Genomic DNA, 20,887 nt, shown 5'->3' with positions numbered 1-20,887 from the left:
TTGAAGGGTTTCAAACACGGAGGTGAGAGCAAGATGGGCACTGATTTGGGAGGCAACAACACATTCAAGGATTTGGACAGGAAAGGATGATTGGAGATGGGCGCAGTAGTTTGCAAGGACACAGGATTCAAAGATAGATAATGTTGACAGTAGTTTTGAATGAGAAGGGGAATTGTTGACAATTTCAGCTAGTTTGGGGAACAGGAAGAGAAGTTGGGTGATCAGCAGTTATGTGGGAATTGGGATCAAGGGAGAGGAAAGTGGGCTTCATAGACAGCTTCAAAGATCAGATGCAGGATCAGGGTTCAGACGAGGCTGAGGTGATATCTGGTTTGGAGGGGTGGGGGGGGGGGTGGTGGGGGGGGAACAAGCAGAAGTTCATTAAATATCCATTTCACACCTCAACTTTGGTGATATTTGAACTCATGACCTCTGGGCTGCTAGTCCAGTATCAATGTCATAAGGTTGCTGCACTTTATCCGAGGTGAGGTTCCAGAAGGTGAGTGGAACCGAATCCCAGCCAGTGTGAAGAGAGGGGAAAAACCATAAAGCAAAGGACTGAGCGGGGTTACAGTAATGAAGAGTCCGAGTTGGTTTTAGTCTGATGTCCTAATCAGCTTGTTCTCTGCAAATGTCTGGGAGGTGTTCAACCTGGTAACTGGATCCCACAGCTCAAGGTTAGTCAGGTGACATGTGAAGTTAATCAAAAACCTTCTCCAGTCCCTTCACTCATGTTTGCACCCAAATGCTGAGGACATGATCTATTTTCAGTGGTTTGGCCTCCCGAAGGGAAGTGTTCCCATTCTCTCATGTGTGCACAACTCTTCAAACAAAGGATTTTAGCCAAACCAGTGTTGTTCTGTGTAACTCACAGAATTGTTACAGCGCAGGAGGTGGCCATTCGGACCATTGTGTTCTCACTGGCTCTCCGAGTGAGCAATTCAACTACTGCCATTCCCCTGCCTTCTCCCTGTAACCCTGCACATTCTTCCTTTTCAGAAAACAGTCTAATTCATTTTTGAATGCCTCAATTGAATCTACCTCCAACACACTCTCAGGTAGTGCATTCCAGATCCTAACCACTCATTGCATAATGAGGCTTTTCCTCGCTTTTGCTTCTTTTGCCAATTATTTTAAATCTGTGCCCTCTCATTCTTGATCCTTTCACAAGTGGGAACAATTTTTCCTTATCCATTCTGTTGAGACCCATGATTTTGAATACCTCCATCAAAACTCCTCTCAGCCTTCTCTTCTCCAAGGAAAACAGTCCTAACCTCTCCAATCTATCTTCACAGCTGAAGTTCCTCATCTCTGGAGCCATTCTTGTGAATCTTTTCTGTACTCTCTCCAATGCCCTCACGTCTTTCCTAAAGTGCGGCCCCCAGAACTGGATAAACAAGAACACAAGAAATAGGAGCAGAAGTAGACCATATGGCCTATTGAGCCTGCTGTGCCATGCAAAACAATCATGGCTGATCTTAGGATTCAGCTCCACTTTCCCACCCACTCTCCATATCCCTTGATTCCCTGAGACACCAAAAATCTGTATATCCCAGACTTAAATGTATTCAATGATGGAGCATCCACAACCCTCTGGGGTAGAGGATTCTGAAGACTCGCAACCCTTTCAGTGAAGTAATTTCTCCTCATCTAAGTCCTAAATGATTGGCCCCTTATCCTGAGACTGTGCCCCTGTGTTTTAGATGCCCCGACCAGCGGAAACAATCTCTCAATGTCTACCCTATCCAGCCCCTTTAGAATCTTGTATGTTTCAATGAGATCACCTCTCATTCTTCTAAACTCCAGAGAATACAGGTCCAATTTATTTAGCCTCTCATCATAGGACAACCCCCTCTTCTCAGAGACCAATCTAGTGAACCTTTGCTGCACTGCCTCCAATGCAAGTATATCCTTTCTTAAATGTGGAGACCAAAATTGCACATAATACTAGAGATGTTGTCTCACCAAAATTCTATACAATTGTAGCAATACTTCCTTATTCCTGTACTCCAATCCCCTTGCAATAAAGGCCAACATGCCATTTCCCTTCCTAATTGCTTGCTGTACCTGTATGCTAACTTTCTGCATTCCTTGTACAAGCACAGCCAAGTCGCTTTGAACATAGACACTTAAAAGTTTCACACCTTTTTAAAAAAATTATGCTTTTCTATTCTTATGACCAAAATGCACAACTTCACACTTCCCTACATGATACTCCATCTGCCATCTTATTGCCCACTCACTTCACATAATCACAGAATCGTTACAGTGCAGAAGGTGGCCATCCAGACCATCGTGTCCGCACCAGCTCTCCAAAAGAGCAATTCCCTCAGTTCCATTCCCCGCCTTCTCCCCGTAACCCTGCACATTCATTCTTTTTCATAAAACAGTTCAATTCCCTTTTGAATGCTTCAATTGAACCTGCCTCCACCACATTCTCGGGCAGTGCATTCCAGACCTTAACCACTCGCTGCATGAAAAAGCTTTTCCTAATGTCACTTTTGCTTCTCTTACCAAATAGTTTAAATCTGTGTCCTCTTGTTCTCAATCCTTTCACGAGTGGGAACAGTTTCTTTTTGTCTACTCTGTCCAGACCCCTCATGATTTTGAATACCTCTATCAAATTACCTCTCAGACTTCTCTTCTCCAAGGAAAACAGTCCTAACTTCTCCAATCTATCTTCATAACTGAAGTTCTTCATCTCTGGAACCATTCTCGTGAATCTTTTCTGTACTCTCTCCAATGCCCTCATGTCTTTCCTAAAGTGTGGCCCCCAGAACTGGACGCAGTATTCCAGCTGAGGCCTTGTACAAGTTCAACATAACTTCCTTGCTCTTGTACTCTATGCCCCTATTAATAAAGCCCAGGATACTGTATGCTTTATTAACCGTGCTCTCAACCTGTCCTGCCACCTTCAATGACTTATGCACATATACGGCCCGGTCCCTCTGCTCCTGCACCCCACTTTAGAATTGTACCTTTTATTTTATATTGTCTCTCCATGTTCTTCCTACCAAAATGAATCACTTCACATTTCTCTGCATTGAATTTCATCTGCCACCTGTCTGCCCATTCCACCAACTTGTCTATGTCCTTTTGGAGTTCTACACTATCCTATTCTACACTACACTTAACCTCTCTTTATCTCCCTACAGCTTACCTTTCCACCTATCTTTGTATCAGCAAACTTAGATACATTACTCTCTGTCTCTTCATCCAAGTTATTTAATATAGATTGTAAATAGCTGAGGCCCCAGTACTGATCCTTGTGGCACTCCACTATTTACTGCCTGCCAACTTAGAAATGCCCCATTTATACCCACTTGTTGCTTCTTGTCTGTTAACCAATCATCTATCCATGCTAAATATATTACCCCCAACTCCATGAGCCCTTATCTTGCATATTGACCTTTTGTGTGGCACCTTATCTAATGCCTTTTGAAAATTCAGGTATACTACATCTACTGGTTCTCCTTTGTCTACCCTACTAGTTACATCCTCAAAAAACTCTGATAAAATTGTCAGACAGGAATTCCCTTTAGTAAAACCATGTTGACTTGTTCGAATCATACTGGGTTTTTCTAAGTGCATTGTTAAGACTTCCTTAATAATAGATTCCAGCATTTTCCCAATGACTGATGTTAGGTTAACAGGCCTGTAGTTCCCTGTTTTCTCTCTCCCTCCTTTCTTGAAAAGCGGTGTAACATTCGCCAACTTTCAATCTGATGAGACTGTTCCCGAATCTAAGCAACTTTGGAAAATCATAGTTAGCGCATTCACTATCTCTGCAGCTATCTCTTTTGAACCTTAGGGTGAAGGCCATCCGGTCCTGGAGATTTGTCAGATTTTAGTCCCTTAAGTTTCTCCAATATTTTTTTCTCTGCTATGAATTTCCTTATTTACCTGACATCTGTCATAAACACACTTTTTCTTCTTCATCTCTATCTCTTTTGTCATCCAGAGAACTCTGGATTTATTTTCCTTACCTTTGCCCTTCAAGGGAATATACCTTGACTGTGCCCGAACTATCTCTTCTTTGAAGGTAGCCATTGTTCAGCTACTGTTTTTCCTGCCAACCTTTGATTCCAATTTATTTGGCCCAGACCCATTCTTACCCCATTGATGTTGACTTTCCCCCAGTTAATTATTCTTACTCTGGATTGTTCTTTGTCCTTTTCCATATCCAACCTAAACCTTACGATATAATGATTACTGTCCCCTAAATGTTCTCCTACTGATATTTGATCCACTTGGCCCACCTCATTCTCAAGAACCAGATCCAGCGGTGCCTCTCCTCTCATTGGACTGGAAACATACTGAAGAAAATTTCCCTGAACACCCTCTAAGAACTCTTGCTCCTTTCTGCCCTTTACACTACTACTATCCCAGTCTATATTTGGATAATTAAAGTTCCCCTTTATAACTATATAATTCTTGCATCTCACTGTAATTTCCATGCAAATTTGTTCCTCTGCATCCTTTCCACTAGTTGGTGGCCTATAGACTACACTGATCAGTGTAATTGCACCTTTTTTGTTCCTTAGCTCTAGCCAAATAGATTCCATTCTTGACCCTTCAGGGATATTCTCTCTTTCCAGCATTGCAATGCTCTCCTTAATCAATACTACCACTCCTCCTCCTTTTCTATCTTTCCTGAACACCTTGTATCCAGGAATATTTAACACCCAGTCCTGCCCTTTTTTGACCCAGATCTCTGTTATAGCCACAACATCATACTTCCACGCGGCAATCCGTGCCTGTAACTCACCAATCTTATTAACAACACTCAGTGCAACTGACAACAAGTTGGAAGAATATTTGTGCTAACAGTTTTGCTCAAAGTCACTGCCAGCCTGGGAGGTTCCTGTGATTTAATTACCATAAAATTATACATTTTTTTGTTCTCATTTCAAGGTTTGTGACAGGGAAAGGATCACCCACTGTCAGAATCAAATTCAGGTAGAACACAGGCTACAGTTCCCTCTACACTGCCAAAAACTCCTGAGGAAGGTACAGCATGGGTTAGATACAGTTAACCTTCCTCTATACTGTCCCACCAAACACTCCCAGATCAGGTACAATGCAGGTTAGATGCCAAGATCAACATCATCCCATTCAAGAATTCCAAGTATTGGTTAGATACAGTGACGGGCCTGCAAGTTATGTGTATCTGGTTCTAACTAACCGACCTCCGGAGATCGAGTTATCTGGGTCACGAGCTTTAATGAGTTGGGTTGGTGCATGCGGGAATGGTTATGGAGATGGAATTAATTGGTCTTTGTGATGGAGTCAATATGGGGTCTGATGTACATTGGGGAGAGAAAAGCAATCCGTGAGAGGGGATTGTAGATGGTTTTGATCTCCTGATGTTGAGTTGCAGGAAGTCCATGATTGGATATCAGACAAGTAGAGGGCAGGTGTGGAGGATGGGCAGGGCTAAGAGGTTGAGCTTTTACATATAAAAACTGACCCTATCCCTGCAGATGGCGACATTGATGAGGAGGAGAGGCCAAGAATAGATCCTTAGGAACTCCAAAGTTAACAATGTTGGGGAGAGAAGGGAATCCAATGCTGGAAATACTCTGGCTACATTTGTATAGGTATGGGTAGAACAAGTCATGGCTATCTCATAGAGCTGGATGATGGGGGAGACAATACCATGATCAACTTTATCAAACATTGAGGAGAGTAGAGAGGGTGGAGAGTAGAGCTAGGTGCAAGTTGTCTCCTCTGGTGACTCCGGAGCCTTTGGGAACCAAGCCTTTCTACAGCAGCTTCTGCATCTCAGCACAGTACAGAGAACAGGAATTAGTGAGCATCATTCTATCCTCTTGAATCATGCATATTAAAAGAACAGAATTAAAACCAGTAAATGGTTAAGGAGATCCCAAGTGCTGGCTACAGTGCTCCCTTACTCCTTTGCCCATTGGAGCTTGACGTTTAACGGAGGCCTCCCAATAAAATTAGAATAAAAACCTAGCACTTCCCTGCAATTGAGTGTCAGCCAAGATTATGTGTTCCAGTCTCTGGAGCGGAGCTTGAAACCACAACCTTCTGACTCAGCTCCCAATGCAGTCAGAATCCTAGAGGCTGCTCAGTCACGTCACTGTTCAGTGAATTGAGCCAATGAGTAGTTGAGGCCTAGTGAGGGTCGTTACCTTGGAATTCCTTACCTAACACCATTGTGGGAGCTGCACAATGGGGAGCCTGTTGAAGTACTGTACTTGGATTTCCAGAAGGCATTTGACAAGGTACCACATAAAAGGTTATTGCGCAAAGTAGGAGCTCATGGTGTAGGGGGTAACATATTAGCATGGATAGAAGATTGGCTGGCTGGCAGGAAACAGAGAGTGTGCATAAATGAGTCCTTTTCTGATTGGCAGGATGTGATGAGTGGAGTCCCGCAGGGGTCTGCGCTGGGCCCTCAACATTTTACAATTTATATCAATGACTTAGATGAGGGGAGCGATGGCATGGTAGCTAAATTTGCAGATGACACAAAGATAGGTAGGAAAGTATGTTGTGAAGAGGACATAAGCAGCTTGCAGACGGATATAGATAAGTTGAGTGAGTGGGCAAAAATCTGGCAGATGGAGTATAATGTGGGAAAATGTGAAGTTGTTCACTTTGGCAGGAAGAATAAAAAAGCAGAGTATTACTTATACGGAGAACCACTGCAGAATTCTGAGGTTCAGAGGGATCTAGGTGTTCTGGTGCATGAGTCACAAAACGTTAGAATGCAGGTACAGCAAGTAATAAAGAAAGCTAATGGAATGCTATCCTTTATTATGAGAGGAATTGAAAATAAAAGAAAGGATGTTGTGCTTCAGTTATACAGGACATTGGTGAGACCACATCTCGGATACTGTGTGCAGTTTTGGTCTCCTTATTTAAGGAAGGATGTAAATGAAAACTGTTGGAGGCAGTTCGGAGGAGGTTTACTAGATTGATACCTGGAATGAGCGGGTTGTCTTATTTTTTTTTATTTATTTAGAGATACAGTACTGAAACAGGCCCTTCAGCCCACCATCAACCACCCATTTATACTAATCCTACACTAATTCCATATTCCTACCACATCCCCACCTGTCCCTATATTTCTCTACCACCTACCTACACTAGGGGCAATTTATAATGGCCAATTTACCTATCAACCTGCAAGTCTTTGGCATGTGGGAGGAAACCGGAGCACCCGGAGGAAACCCACGCAGACACAGGGAGAACTTGCAAACTCCGCACAGGCAGTACCCAGAATTGAACCCGGGTCACTGGAGCTGTGAAGCTGCGGTGCTAACCACTGCGCCACTCTTATGAGGAAAGGTTGGACAGACTGGGCTTATTTTCACTGGAGTTTAGAACAGTGAGGGGAGAATTGATTGAAGATCCTGAACGGTCTTGATAAGGTGGTGGTGGAAAGGATGTTTCCTCTGGTGGGTGAGTCCAGAACTAGGGGCCACCCTTTTAGGATAGAGATGAGGAAAAATGTTTTCTCAGAGGGTTGTGCGATTTTGGAACGCTGTGCCTCAGAAGGTGGTGGCGGGGTCATTGAATAATTTTTAAGGCGTGGTAGATAGATTCTTGTTAGGCAAGGGAATCAAATGTTATCGGGGTAGATGGGAGCATGGAATTCGAGACAGAAACAGATCAGCCATGATCGTATTGAATGGCGGAGCAGGCTCGAGGGGCTGAATGGCCTACTTCTGCTCCTAATTCGTATGCATCCCCACAAGGACTGTAGTGGTTCAAGAAGGTCCAGGACCACCTCCTCAGGAAAACACTAGAGAAAGGCAATAAAATGCCAGCCTTACCAGTGACACCTGCATGCTGAGAAGAACTATATTTTTCAAAGAGCCATACCTTCCAGCAGAGGTCACTGGACATTGATGAGGCAACAATCTCTGTCTAATATAAAAGCAAAATACTACAGATGATGGAAATCTGAAATAAAAACAAAGTACTGGAAATACTCAGCAGGTCAGGCAGCATCTGTGGAGGGAGAAGCAGAGTTAACGTTTCAGGTCTGTGAACTGGCAAAGGTTAGAAAAGAATTAGGTTTAAAGCAAGTGAAGGGGGTGGGGGAGGCAGGTAGTGGGGAAGAAAACAAAAGGGAAGGCGTATGATAGGGCAGGAGAGATGAAATAACAAAGCGGCCCTGGGACAAAGACAAAGCATTAGTCCAGAGAGTGTTAATAGCAGAATAATGAGCAGCTCTGTTGACATGAAAAACAGGCATAGTTAAAAAAATAAAATGAAAATACATAAAAGGCCAGTCCTGGTCTAAAATTATTGAACTCAATGTTCAGTCTGCGAGGCTGCAGAATGCCTAATCGAAAGATCAGGTGCTGCTCCTTGAGCTTGCATTGATATTCACTGGAAAACTGGAGCAGGCTAAATACAGAAATGTTGGCATGAGAGCAGGGGAGAGTGTTGAAATGGCAAGCGACCGGAAGCTCGGGGTCATGCTTTCGGATTGAGCGGAGGTGTTCAGCAAAGCTGTCACCCAATCAGCGTTTGGTCTCCCCAATACAGAGGCGACCACATGGTGAGCAGCGAATACAGTATACTAAATTGAAAGTAGGACAAGTAAATCACTGCTTCACTTGAAAGCAGTGTTTGGGGCCTTGGATGGTGAGGACAGAGGAGGAAAAAGGGCAGGTATTACCATCTCCTGTGATTGCATGGAAAGGTGCCATGGGAAGGGGATGAGTTGTCAGGGTGATGGAGGAGTGGACCAGGGCATTGCAGAGGGAGCGATCCCTTCGGAATGCTGACAGGGGAGAAAAGGGGAAGATGTGCTTGGTGGTAGCATCACGCTGGAGGTGGTGTATTCTGGTGGGGTGGAAAGTGAGGACAAGTGGAACCCTGTCGTGGTTCTGGGAGGGAGGGGAAGGGGTGATGGCAGAAGTGCTGGAAATGGGTTGGACACAGTTGAGGGCCCTGTCAACCACAGTGGTGAGGAATCCTCGGTTGAGGAAAAAGGAAGACATATCAGAAGCGCTGTTGTGGAAGGTTGCATCATCAGAACAGATGCGTCGGAGGTGGAGAAACTGCGAGAATGGGATGGAGTCCTTACAGGAAACAGGGCGTGAGGCAGTGTAGTCAAGTTAACCTGAATGGTCTGATTGTTTTTTCTCTCACAAGGTTGAGGGGGAGCTGGATATCCTGAGGGTATGAGAGATTGAGCAGTGAGTGAATATGACTTTCTGAACCATAGGAACCAGTTCGATGAATCTTATTGGTGATTCCCTATCCTGTGCTCCTTTGTGTGATGACGGGCTAAGGTCTGTGCAACTCATAGCTCCTGACCCTCATTCCACTGGACTTTATATATATTGAAGACATGGCTGATCCCTTTCAGTCCATCCACTGACCTCCTTGAGGTGCACACAGCACAGCTACAGACAATAGTTAACGAGTCAGAGGGGACTGTGCATTCAATCATGATGCACTTATCCATTCCTGACTTCTCAGCAACGTGACTGAGCATTCTAGGATTCTAACTGCATGAGGAGCTGAGTTAGAAGGTTGTGGTTTCAAACCCCACTCCAGAGACTTGAGCACACAATGTCGACCGACACTCCGTTGCACCTGTTATCTGGTCATTATCTTATTGATGTTTGTGGGACCTTGCTGTGTAAATTGCCTGCTCCATTTCTTACATTATAACATTGACTGCACTTCAAAAATACTTCATTGCCTGATTGGGGGAGGTTGGGGACAGGGAACAGGGCAATTGAACAGAGGCTGAAAGGGTGTTCTTCAGGTTTCAGTGGCTTTCTTTTCAGAATATAGAGTTTGACTTCTGTCACTGGTTTCAGTTCTGACATTTTTACTGCTTGCTTTGATGGCCCAGTGTTAGTAACATTCAGGTTGCCAAGTAACTTTAGACCATGCTCTGACACCTGCAATTTGTCCTGTAATATTTCATTGACGGCACCATCTTAGATGCAGTGCTTTTGGAATTCGGTGGCCAGTTACCATGTTTGACATATTATCGAAAACCAAAGTTGAGCCCCAGGATCAATTCTAACTGTAACTTGGGTAATCCTTATTTTCATATATAAACTATCTAACCACAGAATCATACAGCACAAAAGGCCATTCACCCCATTGTGCCTGTGCTGGCTCTTTGAAAGAGCTGTCCAATTCGTTCCACTACCTTGCTCTTACCCCATAGCACTGCAAATGTTTCCTTTATAAATATATATTTAACTCCCTTTTGAAAGTTACTACAGAATCTCCTTCCACCACCCTTTCAGGCAGTGTATTCCAGATCACAACAAATCACTGTGTAAAATAAAAAATGTTTCACCTCCCCTCTGATTCTTTTCCTAATTATCTGAATTCTGTCCTCTGGTTACTGACCCATCTGCCAGTTAAAACATCTCTAACTTCAATGAGATGTTAAATAAATTGCTACCCCTGCCAGGCAAGGGAAGGGTTAAAAAAAAAACTGACCAGCCCACTAACACTGAGCATCGAGCTTGACACATGGAGAATTACTACTTATGGTTGGGGCAAGTTGGGGTGGGGGTGCGAAGGGGGAGGTTGAACTGGTACCAGTGGAATTGGCACCTGCAGGAGAGGAAGGAGGTAAGGAACAAACCTAAAGGCCATTCTCGATAATGAAGGTTGCTTCTTTTAAATGGAAACAGTGGGAGAGAGGCGCACAGGCCTCAAATTCTTGTCATCCCTCCCTCTATCCCCATCCCCTGACTTTGCTGGCAGGTCGGTCGGATTTAATCCTAGATTTCGGTTTCCAGCGTCTGCATGCGATTAAACAGCAGATGTGGGGGCAGCTGTTCCATTCTTTTCGACTTTGATCATCACAGTCGACAGGAACAGGCAGTGGAATCCACGCCCTGTGTGGCTGTGGAGTTAAAGTCAGAACTGTTCAATAACAAGTTGGAAAGCAGAGACCTTTGGGTGAAAAGGGGCTTAAATTGATAACCATGGTAAAGGGCCTAGGCCCAAAACCCAGGAAGGTCGAAATAAGTAGGAGAAAAAGCAGAGTCAAGATCTCGTTTCCTAAAATTTTTTTCTCCTTACTCAATCTATCTGCTTTCCAAAACACTGTGACATTCACTGTAAGGAATTCAACAGAAATCCAACCATAGACTGCTACCAACCGCAATGGATTTAAAAAAAAAGAAAACCTCTTTTGATATTTGTCATGTTTTTGTTGAGAAGCTTAGCTGGAAAGGAGAGATGATGAGATCAATTTGGAAAAGAGGAGGTCCGACAATTGCATTCCCATGTTTAGATGATTGGGGGTGATCTTTGAGGAGTTTAAAATTATAAAAAAGGATTCAAACTATTTCTTCTGATGAAAGAATTCAATGCAAGGGACATAATTTTAAAAAATTAGAACTCAGCCATTTAGTAGTGAAATCAGAAAGCACTTTGTCATACAGAGGGTAGTGGAAATCAGGAACTCACTCCGCCCAGATGGCTTTGGATGCAAGGTCAATTGAAGCATTTAGGACTGGGATTTATAGACTGGAGAAAAGGCGGCTTGGGGTGCCCTGATAGAAGAATTCAAGAATACAAGGCGTATACAGAACATAAGCAACACTCTTGCTAACACAGTCACAAGAGGGCAAAGCCTCAAACTCAGCAGAGGGAAGGTAAGAGAGTTCATATTTAACTACATTACTCAGGGCCTAGTGAATGAATGGAATTGATCGATTTGAATTTGGTGGTACAGAGTTCAATAGGTACCTAGAATAAATGTTTAACAGAGGGGTATGAAGGTGTGGATAGGATAGTTCCCAGAGATCAGGCTTTACCAGTTATGCATGTCCCCAAGTTGCTAGACCATCCACTAGTTTCATAAGAACTGTATCCCATACAAATGGTGTACCCACACATTTGGAGATTCACCTAATACTCAAGCCCATTGAAAGTCAGCCTTGATCTAGTGGAAGCACTCTCAAGTCAGAGTCTGACATTGTTAGTTTAGGCTCCACGCTAGAGATTTGAGCATATAATGTGGACTGACAGTCCAATACAGTACTGCACTGTTGGAGGTGTCATCTTTCAGGTGGACGTAGAAGATCCTACTGCAATATCCAGAGCAGAGCAAGGGAGTTCTCCCAGTGTTTTGGCCAATATTTAACCCTCAACCAATTATCTGGTCTTTATTCATTGGTGTTTGTGGAAGCTCGTTATGCTGCCTCATTTCCGACATTACAAGTGACTGCACTTCAAAAGTACAACTGACAACAACACTCAAGAAGCTTGACATCATCCAGGACAAAGCAGCCTGCTTGATTGGCACCCCATCCAACACCTTCAACATTCACTCCCTTCACCACCGCGCACAGTGGCAGCAGTGTGTACCATCTACAAGATGCACTGCAGCAACTCACCAAGGCTCTTTCTATAGCACCTTCCAAACCCGTGACCTCTACCACCTAGAAAGACAAGGGCAGCAGTTGCATGGGAACACCACCTGCAAGTTCCCCTCCAAGTCACACACCATCCTGACTTGAAACTATATCGCCGTTCCTTCACTGTCGTTGGGTCAAAATTCTGGAACTCCCTTCCTAACAGCACCGTGGGTGTACCTACCTCACATGGACTGGAGCAGTTCAAGAAGGCAGCTCACCACCACCTTCTCAAGGGAAATTAGGGATGGGCAATAAATGCTATCCTAGCCAGTGACACCCACATCCCATGAATGAATTAAAAAAAATTGACTAAAGCACTTCGGGAAGTTCTGAGGTTCAAGTATTGGAGGGCAACCATCTACCATGGAACTCTAGTGCAATAGGAGGCAGCACCAGCAGGATGGCGCAGAGAAGCTCATGCTAATGACTGATAAAGAAAGCACCTTGTCCCAACCCTAGGCTTTTTGCCTGATTACCTTCTTATTCAGTATTGAAAGGTTCAAGTTATTCTAACACAGGACAGGGTGCAGAAAGAGAAACACAGGGAAAAGCAAGGAGAAATACAAGAGCGCAGCGAGAGAAAACACAACAGAAACGGATGAGGTGCTAGAGGAATGAAGAATTGCAAATGTTACACCCTTGTTCAAAAGGATGCAAGGATAATCCCAGCAACTAAAGGCCTGTCAGTTTAACCTCGATGGTGGGGAAGCTTTTAGAAATGATAATTCAGGACAAAATTAAGTCACTTCGGCAAGTGGAGATTAATTAAGGAAAGCCAACACAGATTTGTTGAAGGCAAATTGTGTTTAGCCAATTTGATTAAGTTTTTTGATAAGGTAACAGAGAGGGCTGTTGAGGATAATGTGGTTGGTGTGGTGTACTTGGACTTCCAAAAGACACTTGATAAAGTGCCACTTAACAGGCTTGTCAACAAAGTTGAAGCCCATGGAATGAAAGGGACAGTGGCAACATTGATATGAGGTTGGCTGATTGACAGGAAATAGAAAGTAGTGAACAGTTGTTTTTTTGGACTGGAGGAAGGTATTAGGACCACTGCTTTTCTTGATATATATTAATAACCCACACTTGGGTGCACAGGGCACAATTTCAAAATTTGCATATCACACAAAACTTGGACGTATTGTGAACTGTGGGGAAGGTAGTAATAGACTTCAAGAGGACATGGACAAGTTGGTGGAATGGGTACCAAGGTGGCAAATGAAATTTAATGCAGAGAAGTGTGAAGTGATACATTTTGGCAGGAAAAATGAGGCAAAATAAAATAAAGGATACAATTTTAAAGGGGTTGCAGGAGCAGAGAGACCTGAGGTATATGTGCATTAAATCACTGAAGGTGGCAGGGCAGGTTGAGAAAGCAGTAACTAAAGCATACAGTATCCTGGGCTTTATAAAGAGAGACAGAATACAAAAACAAGGAAGTTATGATGAACCTTCATAAAACACTGGTTCAGCTGCAACTGGATTATCGAGTCCAATTCAGGGCACCGCATTTTAGGAAGGATGTGAAGGCTTTTGAGAATGTGTAGAAATGATTTATGAAAATGGTCCCAGGGATAGATTGGAGAAGTTGGAACAGTTCTTAGAATCATAGAAAGTTTAAGGCACAGAAAGAGGCCACTTGGCCCATCATGTCTGCGCCAGCTGAAAAACGAGCCACCCAGTCTAATCCTACTTTATAGCATTTGGTCTGTAGCCCTGCAGGTTATGGCACTTGAGGTACATACCCAGACACCTTTTAAACGAGTTGAGGGTTTCTGCATCAACTACCCTTTCAGGCAATGAGTTCCACACCCTCAGGGTGAAAAGAATGTTCCTCATCTCCCCTTTAATCTTTCTACCAATCACTTTAAATCTATGCCCCCTCATCACTGACCTCTCCGCTAAGGTGAATAGACCCTTCACCTCCACTCTATCCAGGTCCCTCACAATTTTGTACATTTCAATCAGATCTCCCCTCAGCCTTCTCTGTTCCAAGGAGAACAACCCCAGCCTATCCAATCGTTCCTCATAGCTGCATTTTTCAGTCCTGGCAACATCCTCGTAAATCACCTCTGTACCCTCTCTAGTGCAATTACATCCTTTCTGTAATGAAGTGACCAGAACTGTACACAGTACTCAAGTTGTGGCCTAAGCAATGAGTTATGCAGTTCCAGCATAACCTCCCTGCTCTTATACTCTATACCTCAGCTAATAAAAGGAAAGGAAAGGATTCCATATGCCTTATTAACCACTTTATCGACCTGTCCTGCTACCTTTAGGGATCTGTGGACATTCACTCCAAGGTCCCTCACTTCCTCTATACATCTCAGTATTTCCCCATTAATCGTGTATTCCTGTGCCTTGTTTGACCTCCACAAATGCATCACCTCACACTTCTCTGGGTTGAATTCCATTTGCCACTTTTCTGCCACCTGACCAGTCCATCGATATCTTCCTGCAGCCTACAGCGATCCTCCTCGCTATCTACCACATGGCCAATCTTAGTGTCATCTGCAAACTTCTTGATCATGCCCCCTACATTTACATCCAAATTGTTTATACTACCAAAAGCAGGAGACCCAGCACTGAGCCTTGCGGAATGCCACTGGAAACAGCCCTCCAGTCGCAAAAACACCCGACAACAATTACCCTTTCTTTCCTGCCGCTGAGCCAATTTTGTATCCACCTTGCTACATTTCCCTGGATCCCATGGGATTTTATTTCTTTAACTTGTCTGCCATATGGGACCTGGTCAAAAGCCCTGCTAAAATCCATTTAGACCACATCAACTGCACTACCCTCACCAATCTTCCTTGCTACCTCTTCAAAAAATTCAATCAAGTTGGTCAGACAAGATCTTCCCTTAACAAATCCATGCTGACTACCCTTGATTAACCTGTGCCTTTCTAAGTGACAGTTTATTCTGTCTCTCAGAATAGATTCCAATAATTTGCCCACTACTGAGGTTAGACTGACTGGCCTGTAATTATTCGGTCTATCCCTCACTCCCTTTTTAAACAAAGGTACATCGTTAGCAGCCCTCCAATCCTCCGGCACCACACCTGTATCCAGTGAGGACTGGAAAATGATGGTCAGACCCTCTGCTATTTCCTCTCTTGCTTCTTTTAACAGCCTAGGGTACATTTCATTTGGCCCTGGTGATTTATCAACTTTCAAGGATGCTAATCCCATTAATACTTCCTCTCTCCCTAGGTTTATCACATCCAATACTTCTCACTGCTCTTTAACTAAAATATCTGCATCGCCCCCCCCTCTTTTGTGAAGATGGACACAAAGTATTCATTAAGAACCATACCAACATCTTCCGCCCCTACACATAGGTTACCTTTTTGGTCTTTTATGGGCCCTACTCTCTCCTTAGTTATCCTCTTACTCTTAATGTATTGATAAAACATCTTTGGGCTCATTTTGATTTTACTTGCCAATATTCTTTCATGCCCTCGGTTAGCTTTCCTAGTTTCCTTTTTGATTTCACCCCTCCATTTTCTATACTCCTCTGGGCTTTCTGTCGTATTGAGTTCTCGGTGTCGGACATAAGCTTTCCTTTTCTGCCTGGTCTTGCCCTGTAGGCTCCTTGACATCCATGGGTTCTAGAGTTGGCTGTCCCTTCCTTTCGTTAAATCACTCTTCAGTTTAGTAAAATTGGCCTTGCCCAAATGGAGAACTTTAACCCCTGTTCTATCCTTGCCCTTTTCCATAATTATGTTAAAACTGACTGAATTATGATCACTACCACCAAAATGCTCTCCCACTGCCACTCCATCCACCTGCCCAACTTCATTTCCTAAAACGAAGTTGAAAACTCCGCCCTCTCTTGTTGGACTTGCCTGACACTGGCCAAAAAGGTTCTCCTGAATACACCTCAAAAATTCTGCTCCCTCAATTCCTTTCACACTAAAACTATCCCAGTTAATATTGGGTAGTTAAAATCCCCTATTACTGCCCTATTGTTTTTGCACTTGAGAGATTTGCCTACATATCTGCTCTTCTAGCTCCCTCTGACTGTTTGGGGGTCTACAGTACACGCCCAGCAATGTGACAGCCCCTTTTTTGTTCCTTCGCTTGATCCATATGGCCTCTTTTGATGAACCCTCCAATATATCATCCCTCCTCATAGCTTTAATAGTTTCTTTGACCGAAATTGCAACCCCTCTCTGGAAACCCTGTAACCAGGAATGTTGAGTTGTCATTTCTGTCCCTCCTTTGCTATACTCCTTGCATTGAAGTAGATATCCTTGAGCACTGCCAAACTTTTTTATTTATTTTCTAACCTTTGTTTCCTGTGTCTTCCAGACTCATCCATTAATTTTCTGCCTTCCATTTTCATTTCTGATTTTGTCCCAACTGAGTCGACCCTCAGGTCCCCATCCCCCTGCCAAACTAGTTTAAACCTTCCCCAAAAGCAAAACTTCCCGCAAGGAACTCAGTCCTGGCTCTGTTCAGGTGCAAACTGTCCAGCCTGTACAGGTCCCATCTCCCCCAGAGCCAGTCCCAACGTCCCAAGAATTTAAAGCCCTCCTTCCTGCACCAACTTTTCAGCCACGCATTAATCAGTCTTATTCTTCTATTTCTATACTCACTTGCGCGAGGCACTGGGAGTAATCTGGAGATTACAACTTTTGAGGTCCTGCTTGCTAATTTCTTATCTAGCTCCCTAAATTCTGACTGCAGGAACACGTCCCTCTTTTTACCTATGTCGGTGGTTCCGATGTGGACCATGACTGCTGGATGTTCACCCTCTCCCTTCAGGATGCTCTGCAGCCGCTCAGTGACGTCCTTGACCCTGGCAGCAGGGAGGCAACACACCATCCTGGATTCATGTCTGTGGCTGCAGAAACCTCTGTCTGTTCCCCTGACTCGAATCACCCATCACTATAGCTCTGTTCCAGTCTTCCCTGTAAACCCCTGTGCAGATGAGCCACACGTGATGCTATGAACTTGGCTCTAGCTACACTCCCCAGCTGAACCATCATTTTCATCAGTATTCAGAACTTAATACCTGTTGGAGAGTGAGATGCACTCAGGGGTCTCCTGCACTGCCTGTCTGATTCTTTTTGACTGCCTGGTGGTCACCCATTCCCTCTCTTGCTGCATATTGTTAAGCTGTTGGGTGACCACATCTATAAACGTGCTATGCACGTAGCTCTCATCCTCATGAATGCACCGCAGCGTCACTAGCTGCCACTCAAGTTCCGAAACCTGGAGCTCAAGCTCCTGCAGTTGACGACACTTCCTGCACAAATGGTTATCCGGGATATGGGAAGCATCCTGGAACTCCCACATAGCCCAGGAGGTGCACTCGCGAGGCTGAAGCAACCTTTATTATTTATTAGTTGACTGTTCGCTACTGCTAAAAAAAAACCAATACTAAAACTCCTTAAAATAATAAAACCTTACTAGTACGATAAATCCTACTACTAATGAATACAGTTCACTCGTTAAAATAAATCTAACTTAACAAAATACTCACCAGCTACTTACTTGTTCCTAATTAATACTTAATTTTTTTCTTTAGTCTGCCAGTTGTTGAGATGCAGTCCTTAAGCTGCTACACTCACCAGCCAATCGCCTATCTGCTTTCCTGTGAAGTCACACTTTTTTCTCTTTCTGAATGTGGGCTCCGACTGGTTAGAGGTGACAATGAACCCCACTGCTCCAACAGAGCTCTCACCCTCCTTCTCCTCGCTGTTTACAGCCCCACTGACTCTCACTGTTTACAGTCCCACTGTTTCCAGTCCTGCTGATTCATGCTATTTACAGTCCCGCTGGTTCACACGGTTTACAGTCCCGCCGGTCTTGCTGATTCACACGGTTTACAGTCCCGCCGGTCTTGCTGATTCACACGGTTTACAGTCCCGCCGGTCTTGCTGATTCACACGGTTTACAGTTCTGCCAGTCTCGCTGATTCACACTGTTTACAGTTCTGCCAGTCTCGCTGATTCACACTGTTTACAGTTCTGCCAGTCTCGCTGATTCACACTGTTTACAGTTCTGCCAGTCTCGCTGATTCACACTGTTTACAGTTCTGCCAGTCTCGCTGATTCACACTGTTTACAGTTCTGCCAGTCTCGCTGATTCACACGGTTTACAGTCCCGCCGGTCTTGCTGATTCACACTGTTGACAGCCCCGCTGGTCTCGCTGATTCACACTGTTTACAGTTCTGCCAGTCTCGCTGATTCACACTGTTTACAGTCCCGCCGGTCTTGCTGCTCCGACAGTTCTTGGAGAAGATTAAGAGGAGATTTGATTGAGGTGTTCAAAATAATGAGGGGTCTGGACAGGGTAGATCGAAAGAAACTGTTCCCGTTGGTGGAAGGATCTAGGATTAGAGGACACTGCTTTAAGCCGACTGGCAAAAAAACCAAACGCGACATAATGAAAAATGTTATGCAGCGAGTTGTTACGATGTGGAAAGTGCTGTCTGAGTGCGGCAGAGACAGATTCGATCATGACTTTCAGAATTGAATTGGATAAACACCTGAAGAGAAAAAGTTTACAGTGCTAAGGGGAAAGAGCGGGGTAGTGGGACTAGCCTAATTGATCTTGCAGAGAGCTGGCATAGATTCGAAGGGCCAAATGGCCTAATTTTTTCTGTAACCATTTTGAGTGTGCAGAGAGAAAATATGAGAACACAAAGAGCGTAAAGGCAGGAGAAAGCGTAGTGACAAAACAAGGAAGGGCAAAATGAAAATGAGTGAGAAGACAGAAAATTTGGGAAAGAGCAGAGGGAGAACACGAGTGTGAAAGCGGGGGTGGGGGTGGGGGGGAAGCCCGCCGCAGAGAGGGGGGGCGTGCCGCAGAGAGAGAGCGCGAGAGAGAGAGAGGGGCGCTGAGAGACAGAGAAAGCGGCGGAGAGAGACAGAGAGTGCGCGTGCCCTCCCGAAGAGAGAGCAAGTGCGCACACAGAGAGCGCGAGTTTGCTGATGACACAAAATTAGGTGGGAATGTGAGTTCTGAGGAGGATGCAAAGAGGCCTCAATGGGATTTAGATAGGCTAAGTGAGTGGGCAAGAACATGGCAGATGGGATATAATGTGGAAAAAGGTGAAGCTATCCACTTTGGTAGGAAAAACAGAAATGTAGAGTATTTCTTAAAAGTGAGATTTTGGGAAGTGTTGATGTCCAATGGGACCAGGGTATCTTTGCTCGTAAATCGAGGCCAACCTGCAGGTGCAGCAAGCAATTAGGAAGGCAAATGGTATTTTGGCCTTTATTGCAAAAGCATTCGAGTACAAGAGGAAAGAAGTCTTGCTGCAATTGTATAGAGCCTTGGTGAGACCGCACCTGGAGCATTGTGTACAATTTTGGTCTCTTTACCCAAGGAAGGATATTCTTGCCACAGAGGGAGTGCAACGAAGGTTCACCAGACTGATCCTTGGGATAGGAGGATTGCCCCATGAGGAGACATTGAGGAAACTAGGCCTGTATTCTCTAGAGTTTAGAAGAATGAGAGGTGATCTCATTGAAGCAAACAAAATTCTTACAGGGCTTGACAGGGTTGATACAGGAAGGATGTTTCCCCTGGCTGGGGGGTGTCTGGGGGACACTGTCTCAGAATAAGAGGTAGGCCATTTAAAACTGAGGTGAGGAGGAATTTCTTCACTCAGAGGGTGGTGAATCTTTGGCATTCTCTACCCCAGAGGGCTGTGGAGGCTCAGTCATTGAGTATATTCAAGACAGCAATCAATAGATTTCTAGGTAATAGATTTATAGATATTAAAGATATCAAGGGATATGGGGATAGTGCAGGAAAATGGTGTTGAGGTGGAAGATCAGCCATGATCTAGTTGAATGTCGGAACAGGTTCGAGGGGCCGAATGGCCTATCCCTGTTCCTATTTCCTACGTTTCTAGCGTGCACAATGAGAGTGAGCGCACAGAGAAAACATGAGACAAAGCAAAATGAAAAAAGCAAGTGAGAAAAGACACAAGCGTGAGTGACAAAAGACAAGTGTGAGTGAGAAAACACAGGGTCGAGCACAAAGAGAGAAAACATGGGAGAAAGGAGAAAGCACGCCGGTGGACGGGGGACAGAGTGAGCACACACGGTGGGGGCAGGGGAGGGGGAAAAACACTGCAGTGTGCATGTGCAGTGTGAAAATAGGAGCATGCATGAAGAAATCAGGAGAGTGAGTACGATAGAGTGCACAAAAGAAAACATGGGAAATCTTTACGAACAAAGTGAGAATGCAGAGAGAAAATGCAAGAGATAATGAGAAAGAGAGTGTACAGAAATGGAGTGAGCAGATAAAACACACAAGAGCCTGCACACTAAAGAGAAAGTAGCCAGAGTGTGCAGGTAGAAAACATGAGAGCAGAGAGAGATCCAGAGGTCGAAGAGACAGGGAGAGTGCAAATGCACACTTGTTTCCTTTTACACTCTTGCACAATGTAGGTGTTTTAGCATAAAGTTTAATGAAACTAGCAGCAACCCTTTGTACAGTTCATAGTAAGAGAATATTCTTTAATGTCGCC

Source organism: Heterodontus francisci, chromosome 5, assembly GCF_036365525.1.
Source record: "Heterodontus francisci isolate sHetFra1 chromosome 5, sHetFra1.hap1, whole genome shotgun sequence".
In the NCBI taxonomy this organism is placed as follows: Eukaryota; Metazoa; Chordata; class Chondrichthyes; order Heterodontiformes; family Heterodontidae; genus Heterodontus; species Heterodontus francisci.
Note: the sequence above shows the minus strand (reverse complement) of the source record.